Source organism: Betta splendens, chromosome 9, assembly GCF_900634795.4.
Source record: "Betta splendens chromosome 9, fBetSpl5.4, whole genome shotgun sequence".
In the NCBI taxonomy this organism is placed as follows: Eukaryota; Metazoa; Chordata; class Actinopteri; order Anabantiformes; family Osphronemidae; genus Betta; species Betta splendens.
The window spans coordinates 5,099,919-5,125,776 of record NC_040889.2 but is presented as its reverse complement, the minus strand read 5'-3'; the positions used below and the strand labels follow the sequence as shown (position 1 = coordinate 5,125,776).

Here is a 25,858-nt window from a genome sequence, read left to right as displayed (position 1 = left end):
CTCTCCTCTCTCCCTCCCCGGCGCCCACCGCGGCGTGACAGGTGACTGACGACGCTAACAATAGCGGGCGCGGCCGCCCCTGCTCAGCAGAGCACGAGCCGCATGATAAATTACCCTCATCAGTTTGTTTTGCCAGCAGCCCACACAGGTCACCACCAAGGCCGGTCGTGACATTTTGTTGCATACTGTATATGCAAATACATGCCAATCAATTAGCACACCGCTCCCCGCACTGCCCATTGTGATTAAAATGAATTGATTGTGGGCTTAAATCAACACCGGCCTGGCTGCCAAAAGCCCCATGATTCAACAGGGCGCAATGGAGGAAGCGGGGGGAGGGATAAACCTTGAAGCGAGCGGCTGTTTCCTCACTCATCCGCCCCTGCCTTCGCTTTAACTTTATCACTGCCTCATAACTGTAGACATAAACCACCGTTAGATTTGCTGAAAAGGAGAAAACGCCAATGTAAACAGACCTGGTAATAAATTTGAGGGAGGCTGTCAGGGCTTTCTGAAGATGAGGCCGATATGCGATAGGAAAGCAGCGGCGGCGGCATAATTCTGGGCGGCCGACGCCGGTGGGTTATCTGGGCAGACTAAGAGGCCTCCGCATGTGTGTTACAGCGAGGCAGGAGGGAATATGTGCACGCTCTGGGTTGTTAGTTACAGTGCGATGACAAGACGGATGGACAAAGAGCGAGCACTGTGCAAAAAATAAAAATAAAAGAGAAAGTAGAGAGAACGCAAACCAGCTTTTGATTTAGTATCAAGGGCTTAAAAGTCGGGGTAAACAACTCGCTGATGGTTTACGAAGTGGCTGATTAAAGGAAGCACTTATCATTCAAAACCACGCCGGCTTACATAAACAATGTAAGCGCAGGAAGAGTCGAGGGCGAGGTAATAGAGGGTGCAATTCTAAAATGATACCTTCCGTTAAAGCTGCTACTTTGGGCGAATTTGGAGCAATTTTCAAATTTCCCCTTATTTTCCTTTTTACAGTCGCGCAACAATGCAGGGTTTCAGGTAATGACGGCGGAGCGGGCCCCGGCGCCGCATGAATAAACGCCCAGCTTTATACATGAGCCATTAAGCACGCATATTCACATTACCGTGGTGGTGGCGCACAAACAGAGGCACAACATCTAACTCCTATATTAGTTTAGTTGTTTGACTTGAAGCATCTGCTGTCAGGACCCGACTGGAGTCCACAAGACAGGATTTTGGGGGGAATCATATATTTCCAGGGTCCATCAACATGCCCTGGAGGACAGTTAGGCCATTAGGCAGATGGTCGGGTTCAGTGGGACTTGTACATTAAGTGTAGATTTACAGATTTGAGCGTTAATCTGATAGAGAATAATAAAGGGGAGACAGGAGGACAGTTCTGTACGGCTGGAACTCTTAGTAATGAATGATCCAAAACTTTCGAACCCTTCAAAAACATCTGGAAGCCATTGTTATATCTATCATATCTACCTTTGCTTAGATCTTCATGGTTGATTTTACCAGGCTGTGGTGCATGCCCCCATTTTAATAAGTGGCAAAGAAGAGGTTCTTTGCTGTTATTGCAGCCGCCTTTAATAATAAGCAGGCAGACGAACGCTTCAACCGCAGTTGTGCCTGGCTCGACTGCAGATAATCTTTATTACCCATTTCCTCCTTCATTTACCTGCACTCAGACCATTCATGTGCAGCCTGCCATTGTTTCGGATGAGTCAATGCTCGTGTAGTGCTTCACTAGGGCCGTGCTTTTTCTATAGAGGCTCCTAATATTCCACACGTATTAACCTGAAGGGTTTATACGCTCATAAAGCTATTTCTGCTACTTTATGGATTATGGATTTGATCTATAGAGCATCTTTAATGTACCGTAAGAGGTCACTCTGTGAATGAGCACTGTTCCATTTGATCCCCTCGTAGGAGACACATGCGCATCCAGTTCTCCACTCCCTTTATGTGCCACTTGTGACTTCATCCCAGCTCGGCTTGACATTGCTTCTTGTTTTGGATTTTTGCTAACAGTATTTATTGCCGCTTCTGTCGTGTCCACCATCTGCTGGGGGAGATTTAAATGTCATTAACAGAAAGACCTCCAGCCACAGTAAATATCCTGCCATTTGCTTCACAGCACTTTCTCTTAGGCCAAAAACAGCCAAAATAAAATGGGTGGAGAGCTAATAGTGACTATCAGTAAAAATGTTGACTGTGTTGCCATTTTGATCCCAAAAGTGCTGTTATACATTTCTACCGCCCCCAACACACACACACACCTGCATCACTGCAGATACGCCTCACTCGAGCAGAGTCTACCAAGATGACAAGGCCGCCGAGCCGTTCACAGTTTGACTGAGCGGCTCTCGCGACGCCGCGAAGGCTCCGTTGCGCGTTTCAGAAGTGCAGTCAGTGTGCATTGGTGTGCGTTTGCCTCTCTAATTTGTATGCTTATCGTCGTGTGTGCCTGAGCAATACTCTGTGGATGTGTTCCTCATGTTAAGATGAACAGGGAAATTTGGTAGGGGGGCGGGGGGTAGGGGGGTGGTACCATAGTGCATTGCGCATACATAATTCATAGCTCTGCATTGAGCCATAATCTTTGCTGGGTGCACTAATGAAAGCTGCAGCACTGCATTTTCACTGCACGTACAGTCAGGCTGACTGCATAACGTGGCAGCGCATCGCGATCAGCTGCGCTGACTTCCCACTCCCACCGGAAGCTAATGGCACAGCGGAGATTTTTACAGAAGAGGTGGCGATACTCACTGTGAAAGGAGGAGGCAGGAAGCTCAGAAAGGACGTTCAGACGATCTCCTCCACGTTTCCCACTCAGGACCGCGAAGTGGGGAACAGAAGCCAAATCCATCACTCGCTTTAAACTATTTCATTGTATCGTGATGTTTATGTGATGGAATAATGTGCATTAGCGCGAGCGGCACATGATTCGCTCTCCTCCTCCTCCTCTTTCCTTCCCATTGCCCATCAATTCCACGGGTTTGGCTCATTCTGTGCAGCGAAGTGAGACGGACGCGCATGGTCGCGCTCAATAGCACCACACTGCTCAGCGAGGGGATATTAGTGTACTCTGCCAGACGGTTTGGATACAGTCCTCTGACCTCACTTGTACGGAATCAGTTTTCTATCTGTCAGCCCCCGGTGCAGTAGCTCACGCTCGGAGGCATCCAGGCCGGGCTCGTCTCGTGGCAGGAAGCGTTTCTTAAAAACAAAAGGGGACATTGTGGAGTTCAAATAAAAATTCAGGCACAGTTTTCAGCAAAACCAATATACAGTATGGCCTGATTATGAGCTCGCCACCTGAGAATCAATCTCGGATGGTTCGAGTCTTTAAGGTGGGCACAGCTCATGCATTATTCTGCAGCATGCATCATATTTGAAAATGAAGTAAACCGCTGGACAAAGTCTGCTTCAGGCTGCGTGCCTTCCATTTCATCCCACCCCGTTTGAAGCACGGCGCTTATTCAAATTCAAATCAGGCAACGCCGCAATGACATCAGAGTGAGAAAGGAGCTAAAGAGCTCTCGAAATCTAAGAAAGGGATTAAGAATGTGTCAAAATGCCCAATCTTGGCTGGTGATTTAGCAACATGCTCCCTTCCAAGAATAGAGATTAGTAACCCATTTTTAAATGTATGTTCACTTCTATAAAAAACCTTTAGAAAGTGCATCACCTGAGACTGTTCACTTGTTAAGTCCTCCTTCACGTTTTTTTGCTGACAGTGACTATTGATATAAAACTGATGCCACATCTGGCCAGGCAGAAAACATCTGGCTTGGCCCCCACACTACCACTAAAGCTAAGCACTCAAACCTAAGCAATGGATAAATATTCTTTAGGTACAATGAAGGTTCCACCGGACAAAAGCTCAGCAGCAAAGGAAATCACACAGCTTCCTAAAATGATCGTGTAAGCTGTAAGTTCATTTGACAACTTGCCCAAGGTCTCGCCGCGCAACAACTCCGTTTCTTTGTACTTCGAAGCCTTAAACGTTTCCCTTCCTGCGGTTTCCTCGGCCAATTTCAGGCCAGGTATATTTGGAGCTGCTCACAGAGAGCACCTGACCTGATGGCGCTGACCCGCTGGTTCCTCTGCTTCGGCGGCGCTTCGTGGGATGCTCGGTCCCCGCAGCAGCTGTGTTCCAATTAGAGAGCCCTGACTTCTGTGGCCTGTATTAGCATTTCATTTAGGCTCCCCTGCTCCTCACCTGGCTGCTGCCGTGTGGTGGTCCGCCGTAAACTGTCACCGGGCCGGGCCTGCCGGCCGAGGCCGCCCGCCACTCCCACTAATTGACTCCTGATCGTCCCGCAGCGTACGGGTGAGCCCACGCGCATTAGCTTGGATTTAATGCACAATCTGGAGCGGAGCATCGCCTAGCGCACGCTGGTCCCTGGTAAATTAGAAGGGCCCCGGTTAAAAGTTTGTCGTCAAGCGGTGCTGTTTCGAAGCCGCTACCGTAGGTTTGGACCCTGCGAAGGATGAGCGCTGATCTGCTGTATCCGTGTGAAAAACAAGGCACAAACTCAGGAGAAACACATGTAGTTTATGCTGATTCCAGGAGGCATGTGTACATAGAAGAGCATATTCCCTCAGCAGCTGATACAGTCACATATGCAGGCAGCACTCGACGTGCCGACTGCATTATCTCAAGTATTCAAATAATACGCCATGCTACGGTACGCGCAGCTTTCTTGTATGAAGCCAATCCCTGGGCTGCTGCTGTTGAGAGGTTGTCGAGTGAAGTGACTCCTAAGTTTATTTCCCACGCCGCCGCTCCCGCCGCTGCCGCACATCAAAACACGCGCGGCAGAAAGAAAATAATATATCCTCGCATAGAAGGTTTGATTTCCAGCTCCCTTTGCAATGGGTTTGTGAAAATGTTTTAATAAGTGAGGGGGAGTTCACAGCGTCGAGCCACCGGGCCTCACGTTATTTCTCTCTTTTAATTAGTGGGCTTCCAATGGAGGGAACCATCAACTGTCGCTAAATAATTGGTTTTATTATTCAAAGGATGACGTGAAACCCGACGGAATTGACACTGGCTTGTGATTCAGGCAACACGAGTATTACACAAAGCAAATACCTGCGGACTGTGACACCGGCGCCGCTGGTGAATGACTTTGGCTTTAATATTAAAATCGATAGACTTGAATAAAGTAAAGGATGATTTTTCCAAACAAACTAAATTTTAAAATTCAGCAGTAAAATCATTTTGTATTTGAGTTGCAGACACATTCAGTCTCGCATGTTGATCATAATTCGACTTGTAATTTTTTAAGTATTGGAATCACTAATGGATTAGGTGCCCTTATACTTTGTACACACTTCTGTGTTAGCAGAGCGACGGTGGACGCGTCGCTACGTGCTGCTGTGTAAAATGTCAGACTTAGCTGGAGTTTGATCCGGTGCCGTGGGTCAGGTGAGCGATGGATTTTGCATTAGGCGTTGTTTATTTAGATTAGACTCCAATCTGAAGCGGGCGTGGTGTCGAGGGTTCCCCGGGGACCCTGTCTCCACAGGGCAGGCGGAGGTGGCTTGTTCTATCTCCTACTGGCATTACTCGTGGACAGGAGCACATGAAATCGATTCCCCTGACCGTCCGTAACAGACCTACTAGTCCAGGAGAGGCTCAGCTGTTGCATGCATCACATCTGTTTACATCCAACGTCCACCTCACTGCATCTAGACACACAACCCTGCATCCGATCTTCACACCGACATAAGAAGTGCGATTTGACCCCCGTAGTTTTGTGTTAATCACAGCGTTGTCTAACTAGACTCTCAGCTCAACAAACCGAGGCGTCCGTCACCACCACCGCCTCCATCCCACCGCCACGGCTGTCGACGTCTCCGCCCGACGCCCTGACAGGAAATGGATCGTGGCGCTTTCCCGCCCCAGTACACAGGCTTCCTCCTTGTGAAGGTATAGATGGGTTTGATATAGGATGCTGTTTAACCCAGAAACGACGCCACGGCCCCCGGGACGGCCCATTCCTCACAGCGCACATCCATCATGTAGGGCAATCGAATGAATGGGATACGGGGCTTCCCCGAGGGAGGGCGAGGAGAACAGGCGAGGAGATGTAGCGAGAGTGAGAGCAGGAGAGGGTGTCAGGTTTCACCGGCGCATATGGGTGGAGGTAACAACACGCCCGCCTACCACATTCTCCCCACTTATGGCGTTCAATTTTTAACGGCCTCTTTTGTCAGCCTTCATCATGTTCAGACTGCTAAACAGGCGAAGGAGGATCCACGGGGAAGCCAGGTGAAGCGCTGGGGAAATCTTCTGTTTAGACTTGAAACGCGGGCCCTAGATTGGTGCAGTCGTGCCGGATTGGTGGCGGCTGTGAGGAATCGTCTGTGTTTACCTGCTCATTTCGATGCCAGGCCCAGTAACGGCTTTTAGGTGCCACGGAGCCTCACTGGAAGTATATCAAGAAGGCCCACAACAGTGTTTTCCATCAGTGTCGGGTCGCTATCACGGTCGATTCAGTACTGAGTTTTAAAGAGGAAGTGAGGTATCAATGGCGATGTAAGTTATATGAATTCATAATACCTCCTATAATCATGCCAGTAATTTCCACACTTTATTTATTCATACTAATTTAATATTTACACTCCGCGGGAAAGATCATAAACGCACCGACTTCAGGGGACAGGTGACATCTCACTCCAGGGGGAAGCGGCGACTGTAATAGCACATCTGATTGGCTGAGACATTAATTATGCACTTGGCTTCCCTTGACCGTCTCCGTGTCCCCCTCGGTCCCGACTCTCCGCTGAGTGCTCATTAGTGAAATGGATTACTAATGGATTATTAATCTAAGAGGAGGGAGTCCGCTGCGACCCAACTCTGAACACCTGGAACGCAAACAGTAAATAGCAGTTTACGCACACGCACACACACACGCACACACACACACACACACACAGTCAGGTAGTACTCTCATCAGCATATTCACACACGTACACGCTCGCTGGGTGTTAGTTACAAGGCTTTTAGGACAAAAATAGCGTGGCCATTTGATTTATTGTTGGCCCAGTAAATATAACGGATGCATCTAATTAGCCGTAATTAATCGTTGCGCCATCTTTGTTTCCCCGGGTTTCGGCCTTCACACGCGCGGCCTCTGCTGCACTACGTCCTCTCCCCCCGCTACCGCTTACCACCGGCAAACAAATGGCGCCTGCGACCTGAACCACACACACAACACGCGCAGCGACATATATCTTTTTCTGTAGCGGGGACACCATTACGTTTGCCTTTGTCACCTAATTATTTCTCAGGAGATGCAATTAGCCACCGCACAGCAGCTACTGCAGGGTTGCATGATGGGAAACATGCGACGTACCCGCGCACACACTAGCAAACACCAGTACAAGCAAATGCACTACTCTGTGCACGCTGCACCGGGAGCTTGGGTCCGGGGAGAGAACGTGGAGCTCCACAGATAAAAGCATCCATGACTTTAAACCAAGGCGTGTTTTTACTTTAATCAGATAAATGTTTTTACATATGCAGAGGAAGCCATAAATATAAATCTATGTGTGTATTCTCCATATCAAAGACAGGCTTCAAAAGAAAAGATGTCCAATTGGGGTTAGCTCTTATAAAAATAATCACTGGTCTCAGCAAAAGTATCACAAAAGAAAAGGGGAAAGAGACACAATAAAGTGCTCAGTTGTATAAAAAGTGCCGACTTACAAGGAGGAACTTTGCGGCGTCAAATGAGTCGTTCCCCGAGACGGTGAACCCAAAGAACCGGCGTCTTTGTGTCTCGCCCCAAATGTGTCACTTCGCTGTCAGTTGACTGGGCCTGGGCAACGCGTTAACACTCGGAGCTTATCAAATCTCACAGCTACTTGCTGGGATGTCACTTCTAATCAGAGGCCAATTACAAGTTCCAAATGGGACCAACACCAGATTCGGTGAAAACTGACACTGCCAGAGTTTGACTGTGTGTTTTTCATTAAAAATTGAGCAAACTCATGACAGGATCGCTGGTAATAAGCCTTAAAATACCTCTGAGAGTTTTAACCTCCTACACTGTCTGTCACACAATATCCTTGTTTGTCCCACTTAAGCATAATTTAATTATTTTATTAAGCATTTTTACATATGACATTTATTTCCTGAATGATCTTATTAGTGAGAAACGGCTCAATCTTCTCCTCCTTTTCTGAATGCTACTGTCTCGGGAGCTGATTAATTCACTTGGCTTCTCCATGTCTAGCAGAGATGCGACTTTAGAAAGGTACAAGGGAGGTCTGCAGCTCTCCATTTTGTCTGATTGCTTACAAAAGGTCTCCCTCTCGCCGCCGCCGCCGCCACCGAGACGCGCGGCCGGGATAATTTGGCAATCACACAGCGGCTGCGTCGGAGCGCGGCGCCGCGCACCGCCGCGCACCGCCGCCGCATGCCGGGCAAACACACACGCAGGCGCGTCCACCCCCACCGCGCTCCACAGTGTTGATTATTTGGGCCCGGCGTTTTAAGGATGCGAGGGGGAGCAGATAAAGAATTTGAATTCCTGGCAGGACTATCAGTAAAGGTTATTAAGCCGTTGTTGATGCATCCATTTGTCGTGGCTGTATCCAGCCGTGTGACATTTATCAAGTATGTCCAGCTAAATGTCACAGCGAGAGGTAGCTCGCTGTCCTGTCCCTAATTAGGACCCTGAAAGTCATACTGAAAGTCCCTCTCATCCACTCCTCTACTTCGGGACAACATTGATCGCGTTCTCACTTCCAGGTCTATTTTCTGTAACCTCCCTCCCCCCTCTACTTTTTTTAAAGGAGTGTGTATTAGGAAAACTTTGGAGTTTCAACAATTGATTCCAAGATGGGGATAAAGCGCAGACAAATGAGGAGGGATGTAGGCCATCCGTCACGGACACAGGGCTCATTGTTTGCAGATTTTAACCTATGGGAGAGTTCCTCCCCAGTGGACGCCACAAATCATACGTAGGCAGGGGAGTGCAGCGCGCTAGGCAGGCCTGGCCTGGGAATAGGCGGAAAGCAGGGCTGAGACTCAGCTGCAGCGAGCAAAATGCCTAGCTTGTAGTCCTCGCTCCCTCTCCCCCGACTGCCCCACCACCACCAGCCCCAGTTTCACCAGCCAGATCCCCAGCTGAGCATTCTGAAATTAAAAAGTATTGTAAGAAGAAAGTGGCCAGCTGAATGAATGAATGAACGAATGAACGAATGAACGAATAAACTAATGAATGAATGAATGAATGAATGGTGTATTTTTATCATGGGCCCGTTATCTTTACTGCGTATCCTGTTGGGTGTTGGTGACACATCACCAAATCTATAGTGGACAGTCAAAACCGGTAATGAATGAAGGTTAAAGTTTCTAATCATTAGTTTAGCATTACATAGATTTTCTAATATTATTATCATTCGATAACAAATGCTATCTCACATTTTCAGTGGCTTCCCGGCTTTAGATGGATGTTGAGTCATACATACTGTGCAGAACAATGCCCCATTATGGGCGACTGAGGATAGAGAATTATTAATAATTCACTATTATTAGAGTGTACAATAAAACTGTTATTTACTGCTGTTTATGAAAAATCAAATTGTACTGAGATGTTTTGAAATGTATTTATTTACATGTTAATAAAATATATATACTGTACAGTATAAATGCATATATGTAGTGTAATATTTGTAAAATGCCTTTTACTCATAAGTCTACATATAAGGAAACAACTAAAAACACTCTGCAAATACTGAGACAGACCCCAATTACAGCACAAATAAATAACAGGATCACTGATGCTTAAATGTTATGCAGGTCATGTTATTAAAAAAAGTTACTGTGAGAAATAAAGTTTTCTGCTGGTCTTAGCTGGACAGGAATGTGCGGACCCGGAGTGGGAATAGTCTCCAGAAAGCAGGACGAAGCCTCAGCTGTGGAGAACAAACTGCCAGGCTTGTACTACACTCTTTACTACTCACCGGCCCCGTTTCCACTGAACCCTGTTTTACTCTCAAGGTGAGGACATATAAAAAAAACGAACCCACAGCCATCCAGTGAGTGGGAGAAATGCTCTCGGGTTCAGGTGCTCATGTTGGTGAACACCTGCGCTTGTGAAGTGTTTACCCCTCGTGTGATCTTTCTGTGAAAGGCTACACCGACAGTCCAGGCTCACTGCAGCTACAGTATTATCCAATAATAAAGCTCCGTTTCATTGACTTAACCTCGAAGCAGCTGCACGACAGAAACACCGACTTTATCAAAAGCCAGATCGGGAAATTACTGAAAAGAAGAAAAAAAAAGAAAAAAGGAGGTAAAACCTAGTAAGTGCTGGTGAATTCAACTCCAAAGGTAATTTAAGACACACAAAACAAAGAAAGTCAGCTGCTGTAAAGATCCAAACCACTTCACTTGTGTGTGCGTGCAGCAATGTTGAACTGCAGCTGAAAGTGTTCATGCTTGAAAGCAAGTAAACAGAAGCTTTAAAGAAGTAGCTTTATGTATTTACACTACAGTTCCAAGCAGATTACTACACCATTAGCAATGTCTTATATTATTAACTAATACAAATAGTTAAATAGAACAATAAAAAGGACTACACTTTTTCACTTAACTGACACAAATATGTTCAGTATTACTCCTAGTTCTACTGTACATTTATGGTCAGATCGTTCTGTAATTAAAATGTGGATATGAAATGTTGCTCATTTAACCGCTTGATGAACTTGGCACAAAATCCATTTTGAAATAGCTTCCCTATTTTGTTGCTATATTTAACTGCTGAAAATGAATTTGGACTGGGTACTAGTGTTGGTGTTATAAATATTAGGATGAAGGCTAAGCGCATATGCTCGCGCATACCAACAGGGCATCAAATGGGCTCCCGGGCTTCAAGGTGCACGTCTGCATACAGTACAGACATTGGACAGAGGGCTGTGGCAGGACTCCGCTGCTGCGGTGGATGAGAGGAACAGCAGCACGTATGGAGCTCTTAATAGGGGAGTGTGTTGCATTAATGTGTAGTGCGCCAACCCAGTGGTGAGTATCAGGAGACCTCCTACCTGCATGGAGACGGAGCCAAAAACAGAGCCATGGACTCCAGGGGGGAGCAGCTCTGAAGTCTAAGATTGATGATAGTTGGTGTGTGTGTGTGTGTGTGTGTGTGTGTGTGTGTGTGTGTGTGTGTGTGTGTGTGTGTGTGTGTGTGTGTGTGTGTGTGTGTGTGTGTTTGTAGGTGAAGGTGTGTGTATGTAGAAACATTTTAGTACCTTGGTATGTGTATTCTCAACACATCTGTTTGTGTTTACAAGGAAGGTGTGGGCATCAGTGACGAGCATCTTGTCATGCGTGTCTGCCATTGAACACGCCTGGACCCAGCGTGCGCCGCATCCCCCCGGTCCCACACCTTTCTCTCTTCATGTCATTTAATTTCCCCTCGCTCGTTACCTCGCCGTCCCCCGCTGACTTCTCCTCCCGGCCCGCGGCCGCTGCTTTTCCCTAACCGAATCGCGTGCCGTCTAGAGGCCTCGTCGAGTGTAACGTAAATAATTCATTGAATTCCTATGCTATGGAAGAAAGGTGATAATGCTTTTCTGGGTCTGTCTCGTCCCTGAGGAGCAACGCAGCCGGCGCTCAGAGTATCAAGGAACAGCAGCGTTTGAATGAAGATTGTGTATCCTCTAAACGCATTCACGGATATCTATACGGCCATTAGCTGTTATGATAATGATGTTAGAAGCACAGTGAGCTATGTAGGATCAACCTCTCATTAATCTATAACTAAACTTTTCACCACAACTGGTCTTTCTTAAGGACTTGCGACTAAAACTGCCAATCATCCACCTCTGGAACGTATAGATATTTAAGCTGGGGTTGTGTGAACCAGCTGCTGCTCAAAATAAAAGTCAGACGATCATTATAGTCATTCCATACGACTAATTAATTAGAATTTTCTCTGTGTAAAATCAGCAGGTCCTTCTGTCGCATACAGCATGAAGTTAGTCTGTCCTTCAGGAGTCCCAGCTGTTTACAATAAACACAGAGGTTGAGATAAAGAAGCCAGTGTGTAGATGGAGTCATTCAGCAACCGGACCAAAGTGTAACCCCAGCAAAGGCATCATCAATGCTACTGTACGCAGCAGCGCTCACCTGCTTTGCTGACTTCACGCCTCAAACTGATGACTTTGCGTCGGAGGCCACGCGGGTGTGGAATCTGCTGCTGTTTCACTGTGGGAGAACAAACACACACATTAGAGAATGCGTCGATGTGACGTGGAGAACAAACATTTTAAATACAGCAGCATTTCTTCATCTGCAGTCCAGCCAAAGCTGTTTAGTTGGATATACTGTATGTTTTATTCTATTTTCACATTGATTTTTATTTTATTCAGCTATTGTGTATAGTCTTCTAAAAGCAGCTGAGCCTGAAGGCTCCAGACTAGGATTGTTCACAAAGTGGTGACAGTGAGATGCAGACTGAGGGCCAGTGAATCAAACGCGCCACCAAAATGGATCAATTGCATTTAAAGCACACATCAATACAAGAAAGAGAAAGAAATGTTCATTGAGGATAGAAGATGAGCTAAATAAAGAATTAGAGTCCAACACATAAAAATACAGTCAAGTGAATCTTTTTCAAGACCAAACGCGTATATGGATATTACGATTATTTCTGGCGGGAAATAGACTTAAGACGGAACATGTTAGCAGTTAATTTCCCCCTTAAATAAAAAGCTACAACCTTTCCTGCCAGAGAGCTGATATGCTACAAAGTGCACTTCCTTCCATTGTTGTGAAGTGATTTTCATGATAGAGCAGCCACGGAACCGACTGTGCATGCTTAGCGGTTCAACGGCGACGCGCTCCTCATCAGCCGCCGCTGACGAACAGCGGGGAGCGGTCGTTCCCCTTCGGTTTGATGCCGGCACCTCGTCTGCGTGTGTTTTAATTCAGACGTTGGGGGGTGCGTTAATATACTGTAGGAAGAGAATCAGAAAACGAGACGCGACTCGAACCCGAGGAGCGGCCATTAATCAGCTGCTTGCACCAGTGCATGCTGGGAAGGCGACGATGAGCGTGCCCTTGTTCCCTTGTTCTATACATACCCTCCACTACCCCCCCCCCCCCCCCCCCCCTCCCCATTTCAACTCCTGTACACCAGAAGTTCTCTAATCCTCTCTCTGCAAATTTACCCTGCGCTATTATCATTACTATTAAATTCTGCCAGGTCAAGGTTGGCCTTCATTCCATCGTCCCCAGGAGTTCACACACCATCTATTAAGCGCAAAGTGTGTGTGTGTGTGTGGGGGGGGGGGGGGTTCTGCGGGATATTCACAAAGTCTCAGCCAGTGCCTTTTTATGAATTATCATATTACTAAAGAGGCACATTTTGAGTTGCCAGGAGCTCCTTGTAATAGGCACCTATAAAGCTGGGGGGCGGCTCGGGCCTCTGATGTATGCTGGTCGGACCCGCTGTCAGCCACGGGCCCCGGCCATCGTTCATCAGACTTTTTTTAAGAGCTCGCCATACGGGGGAATATTAACAAGCATATTTGGCAGAACTCAAAGTCTATAAAAATCTTACAGTCGTGCTTTGCAGAGTGCGGGGCGGGGGGGGGTGGGGGGGGGTGGGGGGGGTTGGGCGGTGGCGGGGGCATGAGTCAGGGATTGGTATTCAAGATCCCGTGCGGATGAGTGGAGAAAATATCCACACAATACGCCTAAGTCAATTAGCGTGTGCCACGGTGCTGCGGCGCATTCATACATCATCCCAGAGTGTTCAAATCGAGAAGTGACGTTGCCAAAGTGATGACATTTGCAAGCGGCTGAAAATACATTCCCCCACTTACAATGGCCCCAGAATAAATCCCAGAATAAAGCAGCTGCATTAATACTCTAGATTATTCCCTAACAGGCATTTGTTGTTGTTGTTGTTGTTGTTGTTGTTGTCAGCAGACGCAAAGTACTTGAAGTGTAATAGGAAGCATATTCCTCCAACAAACAATTTCAAGCTTTGTGTCTGCCTTTTTTTTATTTTTCAATTTTAAGGTAATGTGTAATTGTAAGACACAGCTCCCAGTCTCGTCGAACACGAGCGTTTGCCAAGGCCCGACGCGGCTCCAGACGACGGCGGGCTCGGCTCAAATTAAAAAGGAGAACACTGGTGAGGCCAAGTGTTACGGTCGCTGTGGCTCCCACAACTGTAGGAGTCTGTTCTGGATTTATTGGTTTCAATTTCACACCTCTTCTCTTTTAATGCCCGCTGTTTCGCTCCGCTCCTTCTCCCGACTCGCCCGCCCGCTCCTCCGCAGCCGGCTGCCGAGCGCCACCGCGCCTCCCGAATCTTTCTCGTCCAATTCCTGCAGGGCTGTGCTGGGTTTTCTGCTCCTTCAATAGTGTCCTTACAGTTGTCCTTCTCCCTCGTGCTGACATGTTTTCCTTCTTAGATTTGGGAGAATAATAATAAAAAAACAGATGTCGGAGTTAGATATTTTATTTATTTTATCTGTAGATTGTATAAATAATATTTGAATAAAGGTATAAAGCCAATTGCTATTGTCTTTTTCAAAATAAAACCTTTTTCTATATATTTAGGCCTTATATAGGATCAACAATGTCAGGTCATGGTCAAAGAAAACACACTCACAATTCTAAACTTTGTGCAAAATTAGAAACTAAATGTGGGTCATTTAAATGAATACAAATGCATCCACCTTCATTCACTCTCCGCTTCATTATTTCAATGTCAAAGCACCACCTGCTTCAGTCACGTGACTCCACTTTCTGTTTCATTACACCGAGATGAATTTGTGCGCGGTCATTTTTTTTTAACTATAATTAAGAATTTCAGGCTACATCATTTTTAGTGTTGCATGGGCCCTCCTTCTTTTCTCCTCCTCGCATCCTCTCTCTGTGGCGGTGTCTATCGTCCCACCGCAGAGTCACAATGACCCGCAGGCTGTGAATTTAAACGAGGCTGAGAGCCGGGCGGCCCGGGCTGCACCCGGCCATATGGCTACATGCATGATAGAGGGATGGGGGGGCAGGGAAGTTGGGATGAAGGAAAAGATGAAGGGGTAAGGACATATTGGGGTGCGGGGGAAGTTGAGGAACGCTTACTTTGCAAAAAAAAGGAACAAAAAGACGAGCGGCGACTCAGAACACAGGAGCTCAAGTGGCCAGAAAAAAAAAAAAAAAAAGAGAGTCTCACCTGGAAGCGAGAGGACGAGGAACACAGGGGTGCACAGCGAGGAGCAAATTACCTGGCATTAATCTGGATCTAACAGGAAGGAGAGGGGAGGGGAGGGTGGTCGCAGGTGCGGACAAGGCTCCTGCTCACCTGGCACGAGAGCTGGATTAAAAATAAATAAATTAGCCCGATGAAAGAGAGTGGGGAGAGGGGGAATAATAGAAGTGAAATGTACGGACGAAGCTGAATTAAAATACGAAAGGGGGGAATATAAGTATCGGGCAAAAACAATTATGGCTGGAAATGACCAGCATCAATCTGCTGTGAGACACCAAATGGCAGGAAACAATAATTCAGAGCGGATGAATTCTCTGCCTGTGACCTTGCTGCAGATTTCCCACCTGCTCTTCTTAGACGTTGAATTTTCAATAGAGTTTGCGATCAATCAGGTGCAGCAGCTGCCGGATTACTACGAGTTAAACCCCCTTCTGGTGTAGTTCGAACCTCCCGGCTTCGTCAGCTGTGTCGTTTTCTTCCGTTTTACTGGACATAATGAGAAATACGCCGACTACTCTTCATCTCTGACCTGAGCCGGCAGATACTTCCACTACGACCGCGCTTGTTGCCGCTGGCCTCACGTACAGTAGAAGACATGAATGGGAAATGAGCGACACCACATGACGAAGCATGTGGAGCATCACGCAACGCAGGCTTCCCGACTTTGGAGGCGAGGAAGTGAAAGAATGCGGAGATGCCAGATGAGCGGAGGCGGGGGTGGGGGGAGAATAGGAGGGAGGGAGACAAGACATAGTGGCCTGTGCAGGCTCGTGTCGGCCGCTCTCCACGGACCCAGGGGTGCAGACGGACAGAGGGAGGGGGCGGAGGAAACAGAGATCAATTCTGTCAGAACTGGGTTCACACCCCCGGGGCCACAGAACTGGGCTGGCCCAGGGAGAAAGTCAGAGGAGGAGAGGGTGGAGGGAGGGGAACAGAGGCGCTATTTATATCATTTGATTCTGGACTTTAATGTTACACAGGCAGAGACGAGGAAAACGTCCTGCAGATATTTGCGGGTGTTTACGCAGCGTAAACCGCTCAATAAAGGGGCTGCCGCTCCTGGAAGGACAGGCAGAGGAACTGGGCCTCCTTTTTGTCATTGCGGAGGAGTCACATGCGCGAGAGAGTGCAACGGAAGGCGCGACGGGGGAGAAAGGAGTGAGGCGGCCACGCCTTGTCCCCCAGCACCCGGGGAAATCTCCCACTCCAAGGTTAATTAAGCACTGGAAATGAGATCAAGAAGCTTTCCCTTTCCGACTCATTAACCAATTACAACGCTCCTTCAAAACAGTTCAGCACTCGTCTCAGAGTGCAGAATAATTGTCTGTCAATGCGGATCAAAAATCAAATCACGCCGCGGAGCGGAGCGGGACGGGACGGGCCCCGGCAACAGCCGCGGGGGGCAAACGCCGCTGTCTTTAAACAAGTGGCAGCATTCAACGAGGCAAACAAGGATTGCATGTGTCCAGATGATAGCGGGGCGCGAACACAAAGGTTTTGGCTGGAGGACAGCGAACTCAGATAAAGATCCCCCCTGTTCTTCACACGGTCCTCCGGCGGAATCGCAGAACATTTTCTAATTACATGTTTTATTAGAACTTTCTCCGAAGCATAATTCATAAGCTTTTTCATTTCATCCGTTTACACTGCAATACTTTGCTCATTTCTTTTCTGCATAAACAATCAAAGTCGCAAACAGCTTCAAATTGACCCCCCCCCCACAAAAAAAACCTGGGGATTTGAGTCCTGTGCTTCAAGCGGCTGCATCGAGCCCAAAAGCTGCATTTGCTGCTGGGGCCATTACTTAACGTTAGATCTGATTGTGGGGAGGTTTAATAAATGGGCTCGGTTCTAGACGAGTCCTGGGAAACACCGCGTCACCACAGCAATCCAGCTCCTATCGGAGTCACAACAGCCACGGGGCGCTTCACCGATGCGAGCGGCACCGCTGACAAGGTCACCTCAGAGGAGGAGAGGATCATGTAGGTGTGGATAGAAAATGATATGTCACAAAAAAATATAAAAGTTATCTGACTACTATCCACTACTGATGATAATAAAATCATCACTTCTGTCACATCCCTTTAGTTGTGCTACAGTACCTTCACTAAACACTACTGTAAAGATTTCTGGGTGGATTCGCCTCTTTAAAAACCATCAAGCATAATTAATTGGCAACAATGAGCATGTTTTTGTCCATTTACTCCTCTTGGCATGTTCCAGTGGAGAAGAAGAAAGCGCTGCTCGTTTAACCACTCCGGCATCTTCTTCATCTGCAAAAGTCGGCGTTTAGAATGAATGATCTATTGCGAGGAATTGAGAGAGTTCTGCGCAGGAATAAACTAATTGTGTTTGCGCCGTACAATATTTAATGCAGAATTCCCTCCTGTATTAGTGGGTGACATCCAGAATAAATGGAAGAAGCGGGAATTTAACAATGACTCCGACTGTATAACCTCATTTAACAATGAGGTTTGCCAAATATGATTTATAGATTGTAGGAGTGTAAGAATGGGGGGAGATGGGATGTGCTACATATTGTTATTCACGGGGAAAACGCTACACGAGTAAAGCAGGATGTTCATTTAAATGCGAATGGAGGAGGCAGAAGGTGTAGAGGTAAAAGATGGACTAGATACATTCACCGTTGTCTCGCTTACACACATCTCACCCGCTGTTCATTTGTCTCAATTAGCGAGGCTCCGTTCGGGCTGTACAGTCTGAAAACTCGCCCCCTTTGCTGTTTTCTCCTCCTTCCTTCTCGATTCCGCTGCGAATTTTGGCGTTCGCTGGCATTTGATGCCAACTGCATCGTGATCGCCGCAGAGCAAAAAAAACACTAAACAGAACAACCCCCGAGTGAAAGTCAACACCTCCGGTGAACTTCTAAAGGGGAGGCTATTAGATGGAACATGGCTGTGGTCTAATGAATGCACCTTAGGAGATGGCAGGCTGCCACATGCTGCGGCTAAAACAGGAGCCACCTTAATCTTCACCTTACTCTGACTCGGTGACATTGGTGCGGAAACATACAACAGACACAGTTCACTACGGAACCGGGGCGCTGAGTCCGGCCCGAGACGTTCCACCGAGTGGCAAAGTCTCACTCTCCTGCAATATCCACACGCGCATGTTAAAGCAATGGTTGGTTTCATTCGTCTCCTTTAACAGTGTTTAGACGCAGCTGATGTCAAATCAGCTCACGGACTCAACTGCGTGGCATCCCTCCAGCAGCAAATGCTGCACAGGCAGAGGGCAACTAGCTCAGTTAACACAATGGGACATTAAACAGCTGAAGAGCCAGACATTTACTGTACTGTAAGTTAGATGAGAGTGGTCACTAAACAGACAAATGTGGCTCAAACTGACTGTTAATGCTGACATTTCAGCGCTATAATCTCTCCTTTATGGTGTCCCATCTCCCCAAAGTGGCCAGAGTGTCGGTTTTTCTTGCAGGCTTGAAGAACAGAAAGGTGATTGTGATAAATAAATGTCTAAATTTCTAAGGTTAAAGTAAGTGACAGGACGTATGAAATGAATTGCAGGTGCTCGGTTCAAATCCAACACCCTCAAGCAGCACAAGAGGTATATTCAGTGTTAATTTAGGCCCTGACTTCCCTCAACATCTACATAAAACCTGTGTTCCTCACTGACACTTACACGCCTATGATGATGACTTTGTCATGTTGCCAACATCAGTCACCATCCTTCATTCTTCAGACCGTGATATAATCGCCTATTAAATAAACATAACTGTCTCTCCACGATCACAACAAAGGCGAGTCTCTATTAGCGTCCTACGGGGAAAGGAGAGTGTTTATGTATACGGGGAGTTTCCTCCCCTGCAGATTCACATTCTCCTCCCCGCATTCCTCCATCCAGCTCCCGCTCTGGTAATTGTTTGTGTGATATAATCATTAATATTTCATGCTCTCTGTCTGGGCGGTCCCCCGGAATCTATACAAAAGGGTTTGTGTATGTTTGTCTGGGTGACGCGTGGCTCTTTGTTTATTGTCGCAGATTTGGGGTTTCATCCTGACCTTGTGCATCGCGTCCTCCCACTGGACAAACCCCTCCAGGGATTAGCCAATCAGAGAGCCCCCTGTGGAGCCCAGATTACGTCAAGGCCCCTGAACTGCCGAGTGATCAGGGAAGATCCGTCCCACACACACAACGTAATGAAACTATTGTTCTGCCTACAGCTCTGCCTGTGTGTGTGTGTGTGTGTGTGTGTGTGTGTGTGTGTGTGTGTGTGTGTGTGTGTGTGTGTGTGTGTGTGTGTGTGTGTGTGTGTGTGTGTGTGTGTGTGTGTGTGTGAAAATACAAAAGAAGACACTGCAGCCCATCCTGCTACACTTTGTCTTTTTGTCTTTATATACTGTATGTACATCCTTTCTAGTTATGCAAAGTTATGCAAATGATGCAAAGTAAAAACAACTTCTGAAAACTAGATTACAGACCGAAAGGAGAGGATCAGACACATATTTGTGTGCCCACTGGCACATCATAAAAGAAGCAACAGTGGCACAATGTTCCGGGAAGTAAAAGTACAGTGATGGGATTTAGAACTCAAAATTGCAAGAGTAGATTTTTTTTTTGAACGAGTTAAAAACACTGCAGCCTCAGTGCCTCACATTTTGTTCCTTCCTCCTCGTCCCCTCTCCCCCCCGCTCTAATCCCTGTTATCTATTTGATTGACCAAACCCTTTAATCACATAGCTATCTCCAGGATGGAAATGGCAGTGGCTAGATAATTAGCTGCGAGATAATGGATACCTTTTTTTCTCTCTTTCCAAGGGCCATCCTCTCCTCCCTCATTCACTGGTCATTCCTGGAACAAGCATACAGCTAATTGACTATTCATCACCAGCCATCTGATGCTTTGGCCAGGGTTCTCTTCCTTTACCTCCCCGCATGCAGATACACAGCCGCACGAGGCTGGAGAGTGACAATCCGACTCGCTCGCTATAAATCAGCCCAAAAGGAGGAAATCAATTATTTTTACATGGTACATTTTAGCAGTGAAGCTTCTTACAATACGAGATAAGTTTTCTTTTTTATCGAGGGGGCAAAAGTGCTGCCCGGCAATCCTTCATCAAGTACCTGCAGCTTCTCCCATCAAGCAAAGACAATGACATTCACATTTTTCTCTTCAACTGAGGCACAAGACTCTGAGGAAAGCTACGGGATAATTGCCTCCTAATCAGGCAGGTGGGCTGTGAGGACTCTCTGCGTCAGAAGGCCTTAAATCATTCCATTTATTACCACGTTGATTTAATCAGCACTGCCCGCTGATTTGATGAATCGCTCTAATAAGCCGCTTGGTGAATTGTTAATCTTTGGGGCGAGACACAGCGTTTCAAAGAGTCTTCCGACGCTGCCAGCGCCGATAAATAATTCTGGGCTGCGAATGTGATGGAAGCATATGGAAACGGAGACAAAAGTGCGATTCTGAAAAAGTGGGCAAAGCGAGAACTGTGTGAAATCCTAACGGAAACGTCAGATTACAGTATGTCGACTGGCCCCCGATTACAGGAAGTTGGTTAAACAGCCTTTAAACGCTAGCAGAGACAAACTAAATAAAGTGTGCACGCTGGCGTCTGTTAAAAGGGACTGGGGCGAATTTAAGACGTAGCAGGACAGCAGCTCGTTAACATCAGTCCATCATCCAACTTATTAGCACAGAGCACAGCAGAGGACAGTGCGTCCAAGGTTTTCTGCTCCAAATACGCTTTTTTTCATGCCTAATTTACACATACAGATGATTAATGAAACAGTAGTTGATGTCACATGAGCTCCTGCGTGTGTGTGTGTGTGTGTGTGTGTGTGTGTGTGTGTGTGTGTGTGTGTGTGTGTGTGTGTGTGTGTGTGTGTGTGTGTGTGTGTGTAGGACTCTGGCACTGAAACAACCCACAGACTGTGGTGAGAACTCATGCAGAGGGAAAGTAGCGCGAGGTGGTGGAGCTGTGTCCCATCTGTCTCCCACACGAGCGTACACACACACACACACACACACACACAGAGCAAAACATAAATTAAATATTTCCGATTTGCCGGGAAGCTTTGCTTTGGAATTAGTACCTGCGTTTATCTGCGATCCAATTTCCCTTTACGCCAAACTGTGACAGTTTGACAACATGCATTTTATATTTGATCAATGGTTTGTGAATGTAGCCGGAGTCACAGCCGCTGTTTACTGTAATTAAACATGCATGGCTTTCTCTGTTCGAAACAATACGCTCTGTCCATGTTTGCTCATGCAAACGTTACATAAGAGCCTTTTAATGACTGAGACAACCCTCATATAAATTATCAAACAGGTGGTAGAGTACAACAGATCCAAACACAACACGGTTGCGTTCGCTGCCGCTGCCAGTGCCGCGTTCGCCGAGATCTCGCCTCCTAATTGGGCTTCTGCTTCGGCTCCGTTCATAAAAGCAGAGTGCACGCTGACCCAGTATTTCACAGATGAGTGCACATGCTCCTTCGCGCCAGTGACAGCTGCCTTTGCATCTTCAGACGCTGGTAATCGCATCACTACAGAAATGCACGTGTCAAAAGTTCAATTGTACTTGAAGCCGGCTTTGTTTTAAGCCGTCGTGTGAAGCGAGCTGGTGTGAGGAGCGTCTGCATTACAAGAGAGAGCGCTCCAATCATAGCGGAGATAACATGCTGTGTAACAGATTCTGCCTCTGTTCTTAAATAGAAGGAGCATGGGTGTAAAAAGATACATTCATTATCCTCTGGTCTCATTAATAATGAAGAGTACACTGATTTAGGCACGGAAATGGGTTTCATTGCCATCTCACACATGAGACATTTCTGCATGACTGACCACCATCATGTAAGGATTTGGGTCTTTCAGCCAGGATTGGGTCCAGATGCCAAGTTCTTCACTTTCCCACCTTTTACCACCTGTTGGGTCTATGTAGATACTACCAGCAAATAGGAATGGACCCAGTATGTGGCTGAGGCTCAGTAGCTGACAAGGTGAATCCAGTCGGACCAAAGCAGCGATGCAGGACATCGGTGACCTTTCCTGTCGTGCCCCAACACCCTCACACTCGCATGTCTACATGAGGACGCCATTTACACCACATACACGTCCCATGTGCCTGAATTCACCTCCCAACGTCGCGTTGTCTGTTCAGTATGCAAGCATGCCCCTGAGTGACACCGCACACAGGCAGTAGCGCACCTACAGCTACAGGAGCACATTCCCACAGTGTGAAGTGACCTGAGTCTCGCAGGGAAGGCAGCGCGGACATCAGAGGCCGGTGATGGGGGGCTCTTGTCACGAAGCCTGTTCGCACATCTGTCTCTGTTTTGACCTCTCACTATGCTCTGAACCCTCAGAGACCACACACACACACACACACACGCACACACAATATGGACAATTAGCCCATCCGCTCCACCAGAATAAAGCAGCACATCCAGGAAACAGCTATGGTAGCTAATGATGTGGAGGTGGGGGAAGGGGTGCGCATGACTTTGGTCAAGAATCCCTCTTTATTCAAATGCAGGCTGAAGGTTTGCAGCCGTGTCTAATTGACTCTACTTCCCCTGCTGCCGGTCTCCCATCCGCCGTCACTTTTATGCGTAACGTACGTCACGAAAAGTCAGGTCTTTTGTTTTACCAGGATTCGCTCATTATAGCGAAAACAGAAAGCAGGACCCCATCTTTAAAAGCTAAAAGACTAATGGTCAAGAAACAGCAGCATAAAAAAAAACCACCTGAACTTTTGCCTTTATAGATTTTATAATTTTGATGCTTGGATTTAAAATGGCCTATGATCTTTAATGGCCAATAGCCACTGTCAACATTAGACAAGAGAACAGAAATACCTCAGCTAAATCATTATAGCACAGACAATGCTTTCATACTAATTAGTTTGACATGGAGAGGAATAAATTACTATCTTGCTTTAATTAAGCTGACAACATATAGTCTAAGTCTGGAATAAGAAGGACTGTCAAAGTCCAGCTGCCCAGACACAGTCAGAGGTCAAAGCAGTTTTACAGGAGCTTTTATTGCATCTACAGTAGGTGAGGAAGCAACTGGTGTACAGTAATACTGCGCATAGTCACTTTGTTTGTGCTCTGGCAACAGATCCAACCGATAGCTGACAAAAAGAAAAAACCTGCTGTCATTTGTGATACGTTTCCAACTGCAGCTGCTTATGCCCAGTGTGACTGATTCTGCCTTTGAGACGTGAACGAGGTGAGAATCAAAAGTGTGGGGTGGTGTTGGTTGGGACAACTGGAGAAACACCTTCACTGGTCACCTGGTAAAAACTCAAGTAACAAAGGACAAACGTTCCCTGTTCAGCCCCACCTGAGAAATCCCACCAACCTCAAAATGCTTTATTAATCATTTACATACTAATTAAAGCAGTGCACGTGTTGACAGAAACCTCAGAGACTGAAGACTTAGCCCGGGAGAAGTGCACCATGGGAAGGGAGCTCCTCGTCTCCCCAGAGCGAACAAGGCATCGCCCCACTAGATGAAGCGCGAGAGTCATTACCGCTTGTTGTGTCACTCAACTCGAACACAAGCGACGCGACGGAAAGCCTGGGCCCACGCGGGGCGAGAACGCTGGCGGAGACGAAGCGAGGAGGAGGAGGAGGAGAGTGAAGAATGAACGAGTGAGTGGCGCGAGCAGCGTGAACCCACAGGAAGTGATGGGAGCAGCAGGCAGATCAGTGGCTTTCCCCCCGTGGCAGATTACACAGAATACACACAATGAGAGACAGGAATATGGCAGCGGCTCACTTTTTCTCCCCTAATTATCAGACGCCATATTGGCTCTCTTCAGGAAGAGAGGAGGTAATTTCGTTCCTGAGTCCTTTTGGGAAATTAATTCATTTTACTAAAGTGACTTGGTAATTACAGTGACATCAAGGTTAATTGCCAAATCTGTATTGCTTTGGTGCCGTCAACGTCAAAGAAATCTGTTCTCTAAACACTCAAAATAGACAACAGACCACACAAGCACAGAGACATGATCCTGCACACACACACACACACACACACACACACACACACACACACACACACACACACACACACACACACACACACACACACACACACACACACACACAGGGTGTTTGCCTCAGAACAAAAGGTTGCAAACAAATGCACAAAATCAAAACTCTGTGTTATAAAGGCTTTAAAAGAAAATGACCTACATGGCTGCAAAACTGCTAAAAATAATAACACAGCAGAAGACAAGAGCAACAAATCCCACCTAATATTTATTCTATTACATTATACAAGTAATGGGCCGCATTTGTAATATTAGGTATTTGTTTTGGTAACAAAGGCAAATATCAGTTAATACCAACCCCGTCTCTGATGATGGGCTTTGTCTACAACTACGCGTTTGCTGAGGTTGGCCATAAACTCCCCTCAACTAACATTTATTAGCGAAACAAAGTCATCAGGGTGAAACGCTTCTAGTCATTATTATGAGACAGAAATTACTTCTTCTCTGGAGACCAAATCATTGGTCAAAAGACATCCTCTTCATTGACAGCACTTTGATGTCTTCTTCTACTCTTTTAATGTCGCACTCTTTCCTCTAGACAATTCTGCCGACATTAGCGCATCAAACAGGGACAGAACAGAAGTCCAAATGAATTATTATTTCACCCAGAGGTCCATTTCTCTTTCCTCCACGTCGCATTTATGAATGAAGAAGTAGCAGAGAGCACAGCAGGTTCCAAGAAATAACACAAAATGCAAAAGGGTCACGAACACCTAGTGCGCCCACGTATTACATCCTCGCCGCCAACTTCCTGTCCCTCGTTACTGCGACTCGTGTTCGCGCATATGCCTCCTCCATCCTAACAACAGGTGCTGCATCAGCCAGACGGGATGTTTCCGGATGCTGCCGAATCCCATAGGCCTCGGCTTCCTGCTGCCTGGCCCAGCTGCCGACAAGCAGGCACACAAAAGAATATATTGACCACACTGGACACACAGGACTGTGCTCTGCATGTTTTGTACTGTGATAGTTCCAAAAGCCTTTTGGTCAGTGTTTGGAGCTGAAGTCACTATAAATGATTAGTTGTATTTCGCAAATTTAACCCAGCAGTTCTTAATGTGCAGCTCTTAGCCAATCAGAAAACAGCTCAGGGCCAGTTGATCCTTGATCAATGACTGGTCTTGATTTGCTCATTAGGCCCAGATGTGGAGTCTAATTAGACCTACCAGTCTCAATTGGTGTTGTATCAACACACAACCGCGCAGCTGACTCGCTCCCTCCACCCATGCCCTCCACCCGGCCAGCCCCACACAACCCCGCGCTTCCCGGGTGATCAATGTCTCTGTCATCCAGGGCAGTGTCCGGGGCGCCAGGCGGGGCCAGCGAGCCGCCGCGGCCAGGCTCGGGGCTGACATTAGCGGACACGGGGTGAGTGATGTCAGCCTGCCGCTCCCGGGGGAGGGGAGGGCGTGTTGGGAGGGGGGGGGGGCAGCGGAGGCAGGGGGATCTGGCTCGGCCCGAAGCAGTGGGCTCGGAGAAAGGTCACTGCTCAGCCTGGTGTGATTAATAGGACAAGAAGCTGAGTGTCCCCAATGCCATTATCAATATCTGTGGCCACAAGCT

At 47.1% G+C, this 25,858-nt stretch overlaps 1 long non-coding RNA gene across 2 annotated transcripts in view; it reads right to left on the bottom strand.

The window, feature by feature from the left end:
- Positions 1-12,126: 12,126 nt before the first annotated feature.
- The window catches only part of LOC114861969 (uncharacterized), a 74,543-nt gene continuing 60,811 nt past the window's right edge, over positions 12,127-25,858 (bottom strand). Inside the window, exons 9-10 of one of the 2 annotated variants that reach the window (XR_008695586.1) lie at positions 14,239-14,437; positions 12,127-12,223 (exon numbers count right to left, since the gene is read on the bottom strand). This is a non-coding gene — a long non-coding RNA (uncharacterized LOC114861969). Of the gene's footprint in view, positions 12,224-14,057; positions 14,438-25,858 lie in introns of those variants that run through there. The other variant, XR_008695587.1, reaches the window with a different exon arrangement.